Genomic DNA, 12,075 nt, shown 5'->3' with positions numbered 1-12,075 from the left:
GTTTGAGGTATAGTATGAGGGTTCTATGGCCTCTCCTCACCCCAATGACAGAACCTACATCATACAGAATCTTCTCACACTTTGGAAAATGAATGTTAGTTTGCTACTGTATTAAAGCTGTATATTTGTGGAAGAACTCACATGCCATGACATCTGGCAAAGTCTGAATGATGTTTATGGGCAGACATTCATTACACTGATAATGATTTGTTCAACGGTTTTCTTCCTAGCAGATTAAAAGTTTCCTAAGAGTTGGGATCGTGTTTCTTTCATTCACTGTTGAATGAATGAATGGCCAATAAGTAATGATGTAACTACATATTTATTAATATGAAAACAAAAACATAAGTAAAATATTCAGGGTACAGAACAACAGCATACCCTAAATCAACTGTGTATCTACATTTCAGGAAATTTGAAGACGTGAAACTCGAAATCTGAGTGAACCCGACTCACTTTTGGGTCCCTTCTAAATCAGTATTGCAATGCCTGTCTAGCATCAAAAGACAACACAAGCTTTTAAAATAGTTTAAAGCTTTTGTATAGCTAAGGCTTTAGTAAAGCACCTAAAAAAAGATTCCATTAAAAACACACACTAAAAAAAAAAAAAAAAAATTGCCATCAAGTCATTTCTGACTCATGGCAGCCCCATGTGTTACGGAGTAGAACTACTCCATAGGATTTTCTTGGCTGTAATCTTTATGGAAGCAAATCCCTGCATGATTCAAATTGCCAACGTTTGATCAGTAGATAAAACTATTTGTGCTACTCAGGGACCAAACACACACACACCTGTCCAAACCCGACTTCAAAAAATCTTACCCCAGCTTACTTTTCTTTCAGTATCTCCCATGAGAAAGACAAATTCCACCAAGTAGATACTGACTCATGGCGACCCCCACCCCATGTGTGTCAGAGTAGAGCTGCGCTCCATAGGGTTTTTGGTGGCTGAATTTTTGGAAGTAGATTCCCAGGCCTTTCTTCTCAGGTGTCTCTGGTTGAACTCAAACCTCCAGTCTTTCAGTTAGCAGCCAATCATATTGACTTTTTGTGCCACCCAAGAACAACTGATAATATTTCTTATTCTTGTCTTCAAGTCTTCCAAAAGTCCCACCTCCTAGACAACATTGACTAGATTTTCCTTATTAGCCCTCTTTCTGTAACTCTCTTCCCCCCACCCCAGGATTTTTTTTTTTTTTTTAGTTGTACTTTGGGTGAAAGTTTACAGCGCAAATTAGTTTCTCATTCAAAAATTTATACACAAATTGTTTTGTGACGTTGGTTACAATCCCTGCAATGTTTCATCACTCTCCCCCTTTCCCTTTACACCCTGGGTCCCCTGTGTCCATTCATCCAGTTTTCCTGTCCCTTCTACCTTCTTGTGTTTGTTTTTGGACAGGTGTTGCCCATTTGGCCTTGAATACTTGATTGAACCAGGAAGCATGTTTCTTCCATGTGTTATTGTTTGCTTTTAGGCCTGTCTAATCTAAAGGTGGATTTCAGGAGTGACTTCAGTTCTGAGTTAGCACGGTATCTGGTGGCCATAGTTTTGGGGGTTTCTCCAGCCTCTGTCAGATCAGTAAGTCTCGTCTTTTTTTTTGTGAACTTGACTGATGTTCTTCATTTTTCTCCAGCTCTGTCCGGGACTCTATGCGATCCTGTCAGAGCAGTGCATGGTGGTAGCCAGACACCATCTGGTTCTTCTGGGCTCAGGCTGGTGGAGACTGTGGTTCATGTGGTCCATTAGTCCTTTGGGCTAATATTTTCTTAGTGTCTTTGGCTTGGCTCATTCTCCTTTGTCTGGATGGGATGGGACCAATAGATGTATCTCAGATGGCTGCTTGCAATCTTTTAAGACCCCAGATGCTATTCATCAAAGTAGGATGTAGAACCTTTTTTTAATGAACTGTGTTATGCCAGTTGACCTAGATATTCCCTGAGGCTAAGACCCCAGCCCTTAGCCCCAGTAACTTGGTCCCTCAAGGTGTTTGGATGTGTCTCGGAAGCTTCTATGCGTTTACCTTCATCAAGTTGTGCTGACTTTTCCTATATTGTCTGTTGTCTTTACCTTCACCAAAATTAACACTTATTTTTTACTATCTACTTAGTGATTTCCCCTCCTCACCCCTCTTACTGATAACCATCAAAGTTTTTTTTTTTTTCTGTGTGTAAACCTTTTCTTGAGGTTTTACAACAGTAGTCTTATACAATATTTGTCCTCTTATGGTTGATTTATTTCACTCAACATAATGCCCTACAGATTCATTCATGTTGTGAGATGTTTCACAGACTCATCTTTGTTCTTTATCACTTCATTGTATTCTATTTTGTCTATTAACCATCATTTATTTATTCATTTATCTGTTGATGGACACTTACGTTGTTTCTATCCTTTTGCTATTGTGAATAATTCTGCAGTGGACATGGGTGTACACATATCTATTCGTGTAATAGCTCTTATTTCTCTAGGTTATATTCCTAGGAGTAGGATTGCTGAATCATATGGTATTTCTATTTCTAGCTTTTTAGGGAGGTGCTGCATCATTTTCCATAGTGGTTATACCACTTTACATTCCTACCAGCAGTGCATAATATTTCCAATGCCCCACAACCTCTCCAAAATTTATTATTTTTTGCTTTATCAGAGGCAGTAATATTGGGGTGGGATGGTATCACATTATAGCATTAATTTGCATTTCTCTAGTGGTTAATAATCAGGAGCATTTCCTCATGTGTCTATTAGCTCTCTGAATGTCTGCTTTGCTGAAGTGTCTGTTCATGTCTTTTGCCCATTTTTTTTATTGGATTATTTATCTTGTTCTTGAGGTACTAAAGTATTCTTTAGATGTCAGAGATTAGACCCTTGTAGGATACGTTGTACCAAAAATTTTTTCCCAGTCTGTAGGTTGTCTTTTTACTCTTTTGGTGAGGTCCTTTGACGAGCATAGGTATTTAATTTTTAGTAGCTCCCAGTTATCTAGTTCATCTTCTGGTGTTTGTATGTGTTTGCTATGGTTTGTATTGTATTTATGCCATCTATGAGGGCCCTTTGGAAACCCTGGTGGCATAGTGGTTAAGAGCTACACCTGCTAACCAACAGGTCAGCAGTTCAAATCCACCAGGCGATCCTTGGAAACTCTATTGGCAGTTCTACTCTGTTGTATAGGGTCGCTATGAGTTGGAATCGACTTGATGGCAGTGGGTTTGGGTATTAGGGCCCCTAGTGTTATCCCTATTTTTTTCCATTTTAGGTTTTATATTTAGGCATTTGATCCATTTTGACTCAGTTTTTTTGTGTGTGGTGAGAAGTATGGGTACTGTTTCTTTTTTTTTTTCCAGAAGGACAACCAGTTTTGCCAATGCCATTTGATAAAAAGATGGTCTTTTCCTCATTTAATGGGCTTCTGTCCTTTGTCAAAGATCAGCTGACCACAGGTGGATGGATGTACATCTGGGATCTCAATTCTGTTCCATTGATCTATGTATCCCTTGTTGTACCAGTACCAGGCTGTTTTGACTCCTGTGACTGTATAGCAGGTTCTGAAATCTGGTAGTGTGTGATTTCCTATTTTGTTCTTTCTCTTCAATAATGCTTTGCTTATCTGGGGCCCCTTTCCTTTCCATAAAGTTGGTGATTAGTATTTCCATCTCATTAAAGAATGCTGTTGTTATTTGGGTTGGGATTTCACTACATCTGTAGTTCACTCTGGGTAGAATTGACATTTTCACAATGTTGAGTCTTCCTATCCATGAGCATGGTGGATTTTTCCATTTATGTAGATCTTTTTTGGTGTCTTGCAATAGTATTTTGTAGTTTTCTTTGTATAGGTCTTTTACATCCCTGGTTAGATAGATGTATTCCTTAGTATTTTATCTTTTTAGAAGATATTATAAATGGTATCATTTTTGTGATTTTCTTTTTGAAGTTTTTTTTGTTGGTGTATAGGAGTCCAACTGATTTTTGTATGTCGATAGTGTATCCTGCTACTGTGCTGAATCTTTTATTAGTTCCAGTAGCTTTCTTATATAATCTTTGGGATTCTCTACGTGTAGCATCATATAATCTGTAAATAAGGATAGTTTTACTTTTTCCTTTCCAATTCGGATACACTTTATTTATTTTTCTTGCCTTATTGGTCTAGCTAGAACTTCCAGCACTATGTCAAATAGTGGTGGTGATAAAAGTCATCCTTGTCTTTTTCCTAATCTCATGGAGAATGCTTTCAGCCTTTCACCATTGAGAATGATGTTGGTTGTTGGTTTTGAATAGACGTCCTTTATTATGTTGAGAAATTTCCCTTCTATTCCTATTTTATTGAGAGTTTTGTCAGGAATATGTGTTGGACTTTATCAAATGCTTTTTCTGTGTTGATTGAGATGATCATGTGATTCTTTTTATTTATGTGGTAGATTATATTGATTGGTTTTCTAATGTTGAAACATCCTTGCATACCTGGTATGAATCCCACTTGTTTATGGTATATTATTTGTTTTGATATGATGCCAAATTCTGTTGGCTATACTTTTGTTGGGAATTTTTGTATCTATAGTCATGAAATATATTGGTCTGTAGTTTTCTTTTTTGTAGTGTCTTTGCCTGGCTTTGGTATCAGGGTTGTTCTGGCTTCATACAGTGAATTGGAGAGCATTATTTCCTTATCTATTGCCTGAGTTATCTAGTGCTGCTATAACAGAAATACCACAAGTGGATGGCTTTAACGAAGAGAAATTTATTTTCTCACAGCGTAGTAGGCGAGAAGTCCAAATTCAAGGTGTCAGCTCTAGGGGAAGGCTTTTTCTCTCTGTCAGCTCTGGAGTAAGGTCCTTATTATTAATCTTTCCCTGGACTAGAAGCTTCTCCATGCAGGAACCTCGGGTCCAAAGGATATGATGTGCTCCCGGCACTACTTTCTTGGTGGTATGAGGCCCTTCTGTTTCCCTGTTTGCTTCTCTCTTTTATATCCCAAAAGAAATTGGCTCAAGGCACAATCCAATCTTGTAGATTGAGTCCTGCTTCATTAACCTAACTGCTGCCTATCCCACCTCATTAACATCATAGAGGTAGGATTCGCAAACATATGAAAATTACATCAGATGACAAAATGGTGGACCATCACACAACACTGGGAATCATTGCCTAGCCAAAATGATACACATATTTTTGGGGGACATAAGTCAATCCATGACCTCTATGCTCTGAAATAGTTTGCGTAGTACTGGTCTGAGCTTTTCTCTGAATGTTTGGTCCAATTCTCCAGTGAAGCTATCCAGGCCAGGATTTTTTTTGTGTATGGGGGGGGAGGGGAAGGATTTTTTATTACCTGTTCCATCTCTTCTCTTATGACACATCTGTTCAGATTTTCTAACTCTTTTTATGTTAGTTTGGGTAGGTAGTGTGTTTCTAGAAATTTGTCCATTTCCATTAGGTTCTCAAATTTGTGGAGTACAATTTTTCATAGTGTCCTGTTATGATCCTTTTCATTTCTGTTGGGTCTCTTGTAATGTCCCTCATCTCATTCTTTATTTGGATTATTTGCTTCCTTTCCTGTTTTTCTTTTGTTAGTTTGGCCAACGGTTTGTCAGTTTTGTTGATCTTTTCAAAGAACCCACTTATGGTATTGGTGATTCTTTTTATTATATTTCTGTTTTCTTTTTCATTTATTTCTGCTGTAACCTTTCTTATTTCCTTTCTTCTGGTGACTTTGGGCTTCTTCAGCTCTTTTTCTATTTGTTAAAGTTGAAGGTCTAACATTTTGATTTGGCTTGTTTTTTTTTTTTTTTTTTTTTTTGATGTATGCATCTATTGCTGTACTTTGACCTCTAAGCACTGCCTTTGCTTTCTCCCAGAGGTTTAAGTATGGTGTGTTTTCATTCTCATTTGATTCTAGGAATTTTTTGATTCCCTCTTTGATTTTTTCTATTACCCAGTTCTTTTTAAGCAAGGTATTATTCACTTTCCATGTATTTGATTTTTTTTTCCTTGCTCTTCCTGTTATTGATTTCTACTGCTATGGAGTAGCGATTAGACAGAATGCTTTGTATTATTTCAATGTTTTGGATTTTATAAATGGTTGCTTTGTGGCCTAAAATGTGATCTATTCTAAAGAACGTCCCATGTGTGTAGGAAAGAGTGTATACTTTGTTGCTGATGGGTAGAGTGTTCCATATGTCTATAAAGTCAAATTGGTTTATTTTTCAGTTAGGTCTTCTGTATCTTTGTTGAGTTTCTTTCTAGATGTTCTGTCCTTTACTAAGAGTGTTGGGTTGAAGTCTCCAACTATTATTGTGGAACTGTCTAATTACTTTTTTCAGTGCGTTAGAGTTTGTTTTATGTATTTTGAATCCCTACTGTTGTGTGCATAGATGCTTATTAGGGTTATCTCTTCTTGGTGAATTGTCCTTTTAATCATTAAATACTGTCTTTTCTTATCTTTTGAAGTGGTTTTTGCCTTAAAGTCTATTTTATCTGAGCTTAGTATTGCCATTCCTGCTCTTTTTTGTTTACTGCGTGCTTGATATATTTTTGCATCCTTTGGTTTTTAATATGTTTATGTCTTTGCGTCTAAGGTGTGTCTACTGCAGACAGCAAAATTATGGGTCTTTTTTTTTAATCCATTCTACCACTCTCTTTCTCTTTACACATTCATTTAAGCTATTTACATTCAGTGCGATTAGCAATAAGTATGAGTTTATTGCTGTCATATTGTGCTTTTTCTGTGGTGCTGATTTTTTTTTTTTTTTTTTTTTTGGTTCCTGTTACTTTCTTGTGCTGAGTTCCTTTTGTTTGTGGATTTTCTTGTCTCTTCTTTTGTTATTATAGATTTTGTGTTTTCTGAGTCTTTGTTTTTCTTTATTTTTATTTTGATGAATAGGTTTGTTAACTTTCTTTGTGATTACCTTGAAATTTACTCTTATCTTCCTAAGTTTGAATCAGTTTTTTATTATTTGATATCACCTTGACTTCTTGATTTGAAAGTTCTATACCTACAACATATAGTCCTCCTTTTATTGTTTTGACGTTGTTGTAATTTACAGATTGACATCTTTGGTTCCCTGTTTTAAGTCTTTTAGCTCTGTTTTATCATTGAGAGTTCTTGACCTAGATAGGTATCTGGCTGATGCCATTGTGTGTTTTAGACTCAGGTTGTTTTCTGATGTTGGTTCTGTAACCAAAAGACTCCCTTTAATATTTTTTTATAAGTTTGGCTTGGTTTACAAGTTCCTTTAATTTCTGTTTCTCTGCATATGTCCTAATTTTGCCATCATAGTAGACATAGAGTTTTGCAGCATATGTTATTCTTTGTTGGCAGTTTTTTTTTTTTTTTTTTTTTCTTTCAAGGTTTCTTAAGTCCTCCCATTGCCTTCTTGCCTGCATAGCTTCTGCCAGGTAATGAGTTCAGTCTTACTGTTTGCCATTTGTATATGACTTTTTCCTTTTCCCAAGCTCCTCTCAGAATTCTTTCTTTGTCTTTCATTTTGGCAAGTGTGATTATGATACATCATGGAGGCTTTCTTATGGCGTCTATCTCATATGGGGTTCATTGAGCTTTTGGATAATCAGCTTTTCATCTTTCATGATATTTGGGAAGTTTTCTGCCTGCAAATCTTCAACAATCTTCCCTGTGCTTTCCATTTTCTCCTCCTGTTCTGGAACTCTGATCACAAGCAAATTTTTGCTCTTGATTTTCTCGCACATAATTCCTAAGTTTTCTTCATTCTTTTCTCTGATTTTTTCTTAAATGAAGTGGATTCATCTTCAATCTTGCCAATTCTGTCTTCCATTGTTTCAAATTTGCTTCTAAAACCTATTGAGTTTTTTCCGTTTCTGAAATTTTGTTTGTCTTTTGGATTTCTAGTTGCTGTTTTTATATAATTTCTGATTTTTTATTTTGATATTTCATTTTTGCATTATTTTCCTGAATTCTTCTATTTGTTTTGTCCATGTTTCTCTTGATTTGGGCTATGTTTTTGTTGGTTTTGTCTGTTTTCCTTGATCTCTTTCCTAATTTAGGAGACCCCCTAAATATTAGTCTTTAGAATTCCATATCAGGTAGTTCCATTGCCTTTTTTTTTTTTACTAGAAGGTTATGTGGTTCTTTATTTTGGTCACTTGTTGGAGCCATACTGTCCTGCCAATTTATATGCTTTCATATTGTCTGCTGTCTCCAGGATATTAAGGTATTATTTTGTTTATTGATTGCATGTTTGTTTATTTTGTCCTGCTTTTTTTGTTTTGTGTTGATATATCACTGTGGGCAGGCAGGGTGTGCTTTGCCGCTTGCTCACCTGTGGACACGATAGCTCTCACCACCTTGTCTAGGTGGGCAGGGCAGCAACAGGCAAGGTGAGCTCTCTTCCTTGAACACTGGTTAGGTGAGATGGCTGAGGATGGACTGAGTGGATGCTGTCTGCCTCCTGATGTTGGCCTAGTGGTGTGGGAGCATTACAGCTCCTCGTCAGATAGGCAGATTTTCAGACAGGGAGTGGTATGAGCTGACTTCTCACCATTCAGCAGTTGGTGAAGTCACAGGAGGGGAAGGGCAATGCAGACCTGGTGTCATAGTAGGCCTGAGCATCAGAGATGCTCTAGCTGCAGTGTTGTGGCGGGGTGGAGGGAATGGTGGGAAGGTCGCATGTGGGGTTGGTGAAAGGGAGAAAGAAAGAAAAAGAAAAAAGAAAAAAAATCTTTGCAGTGGGGGCTAGCTGGTGGGGGCAGGGTGAACCTGGGACTGTGTTGGGCAACAACACCAGTGACGGTCTATCTGTGGGTCACAGTAGGGTCTGGCAGGAAGGGGAGGGAGGTAGAATACATGGCTAGGTTGGAGGGGAAAAGAAAAGTAAGAGAAGAAAACATATAGAAAAAGAAATAGCACTGTGGGAACTGGTGAGTGGGGGCAAGGCAGGCCTGGGGGCCAAAGGGAAGGTGACATTACAGTGCTAGGAGGAAGGGAGAAACAAAAGAGAGAAGAGTAATTTTAAAAAAAGAAGAAAAAAAATGATGGCATGATGACAGTTGGTGGGCAGGAGAAGGTTGGACCTGGGTCAGTGATGTGCCTGTGTGCTGGTGGCTCCCTTGCCTCAGTGGCACAGCAGAGGCTAGTGGGAAGGGTGGGGTGTGGATAGATGAGAGGGAGGACAACAAGTGAGAAAAAGGAAAAAAATGACATAGAGCAGGAGCCAGCAGATGGGGGAGGGGCAGACCCAGGGCAGCAGTGGCCAGGTGTGCAGTGGCTCTATAGCTGTGGTGGCACAGTAAGGGCTCACAGAAAGGGGGGAATGTGGTATACAAGACTTGGCAGTGGAGAAAGAAAAGGCAGAAATAGAAAAAAAATAGCAACAGAGTGAGAGCCAGCAGATGGGGGCAGGGCAGATCCAGGGCAGCTATAGGCCAATGGTTTCTAACCATGTTGGCACAGTAGGTCCTGTGGGAAAGGAAGGAGGTGGTGTATGGGGCTAGATGGAAAAGAGAGAGAGAAAAAAAAAGCCATGCTGTGGACCCCAGCAGTGGGGCCTGCCGGGATGGGGTGGTGGGGGGGGTTCTTGCTTCCAGTCAGCTGAAGGTTGAGGGGTGGGTTTCTTAGTCATCCAGTGTTGCTATAACAGAAATACCACGTGGATGGCTTCAATAAACAGAAGTTTATTCTCTCACAGTCTAGTGGGCTAGAAGCCCAAATTCAGGGTGTCAGGTACAAAGGAAGGCTTTCTTTCTCTGTTAGTTCTATAGCAAGGCCTTTATCATCAATCTTCCCCAGTAGAGGAGCTTCTCAGAGCAGGAACTCTGGGTCCAAAGGATGCACTATTCTGGCTCTTGTTTCTTGGTGGTATGAGATCCCCTTGTCTGCTCATTTCTCTCTTTTATATCTCAAAAGAGATTGGCTTAAAATTCAACCTAATCTTGTAGATTAAATCCTGCCTCATTAACATAATTGCTTCTAATCCTGTTTCATTAACGTTATAGAGGTAGGATTTATAACATTTAGGATAATCACATCAAATGACAAAATGGTGGACAATTACTCAATACTGGGAATTGTGGCCTAGCCAACTTGACACAAATTCTGGCGGGACACAATTCAATTCATGACAGTGGGAAAGCACATTTCTTTGGTTACTGGGTTCTTTGTTTCCTTATGGGAGCTCCAGGAAGTTGCCTTTCCATACTCCCTGTCTAGGTTCATTGCCGGCTGTGCTTTAAGATGGTCAGGCTGTGCTGTATTAGTTGGCAGCGGACCTCTACTCCATATCTCCCCTCGTTCTCTGTTTTCTTTCAGCTTCTTCTTTCATTCAGTGTTTCATCTAGTTCTTATTCCTTCATTTTATGCTTAGGGTTCCAGGATTGACATTTGTATCTGTTTTACTTAGTTTTGGGGTTTTTGCTGCAGAGGGATAGCATGGTATGTCTGTCCAGGGATCCATGTTGGCTCCACCTCTCTGTAACTCTTTTTATTTTCCACAACTTACTCTAGGCCTTTTCCATTTTACATGAATCTTTGCTTCCTAACTTACTCAATTCTGTCTTTACCCAATATGTATCTTACAAAATAAAGGCCCAGGCAAAGTGACAGTCAAAGACAAAATTCCCACAGCAGCTGGAAGCAGGAAAAAAAAAAAAAAAAACTGTGAACACTTAGGCTTTTTTTTTTTTTTGTCATCATATAAATGTGTGCGTGTATATAAATGGATGATTAAAAACTGTTTACCCAAAATGTTAAAAATGAGTAATCTGGTTTTGGGTGATTTTCACTTTCTTCATTGTACTTTTCCATATAGCTGTCATTCTTTTATAATGATCTCATAACATTTAATTTTTAAAAGCTATTTTCAAGAGGAAAAAAGAACACCTCATTGTGGGATATAGTGAGGCAGTTTACCATATTTTTGGCAAATAACGTGTCCAGGTAAATAATGTGCCCACACATATAACACACCTAGTGCTCCTAAGGAAATAAGGTGAGAGGGGGTCGTGCAGTTGGCAAAAATAATAATAATAATAATTAATGACTGCATTTTTTGTGTGAAAATACAGTATCTGAATCAAGAAGTTTAAGGAAAAAAGAAAGAAAATCCAGAGCAATTCATTATGAAAACCTGGACAGTCATTTTTAAACCCAATGGTGTGGTATTTATATATATTATTTATAAATCCTGCCTCAACTAATTTATAATACAATGATCTAATTCCACAAAGTGAGATTCGAATACCCTCATTCTCTTCGTATTGCTACTCTCTGTAGGATCTAATTCCCTGGGTCTTCTCAGAAGGCATCTGTGTGGTGGTCCTCACCTGATTATTAGAATTGAAGTCTGGTTCTCAGAGTATATTCAAGAATAGCTTGTTAAAACCAAGCCACTAGCCATCCAATCAATTCCAACTGATGGTGACCCTATAGAACAGAGTAGAACTGCCCCGTAGGGTTTCCAATGGGTGGCTGGTGGATTCAAACTGCTGACTTTTTGTTAGGAGCTAATATCTTAACCACTGTACCACCAGTGCTCCTATTCAGTTATAGAATCTTAGAAAGCATAAAATAAATTGTAGCCTCATGTTGTCAAACCAGGCCTTAATCTACATAGATTCTCAGTAACTTTTGTCTGACCTAGTAGCTACCATTTCTCCTTTTTCCTTGACCAATTATTTCAATATTCTGTAGTACAATGATCTTCCTTATTTGTATCCCTAAATGCACTAGTGTTTCCCCCAACTACTCTCCCCACTGCAGCTAGAATTTCATGTCTTCATAGTCTCTCTCTCCCACACTCACATGTTTCTCTGGTAGGTTGATTGGAGAATGTGACTTAAACTTGAGTCCCTGTGAAGACCCTTCCACTTTCCTGATGGAATTGGAGACAGTAGGACCTATAGTAAATGAGCTACCAGTCACAGAAGGAAAAGCTGATACATGAAACAAGGAGTGAAAGCAGGAATGGCTTTCTTCCCTGACTAGTGCTTTTTGCTCCTTACCCTTTCTGCATCCCATATTGAGAACCTAGTTCAAATATGCCATTCTACCCTCTAGTTTTGTATCCAAACTTTACTATCAAGCACCATGCCATACGTATGTTAAGCCTTTTTGA

The sequence above is a fragment of the Loxodonta africana genome, chromosome 15 (assembly GCF_030014295.1).
Source record: "Loxodonta africana isolate mLoxAfr1 chromosome 15, mLoxAfr1.hap2, whole genome shotgun sequence".
Taxonomy (NCBI): Eukaryota; Metazoa; Chordata; class Mammalia; order Proboscidea; family Elephantidae; genus Loxodonta; species Loxodonta africana.
This window is presented reverse-complemented; position numbering follows the sequence as displayed.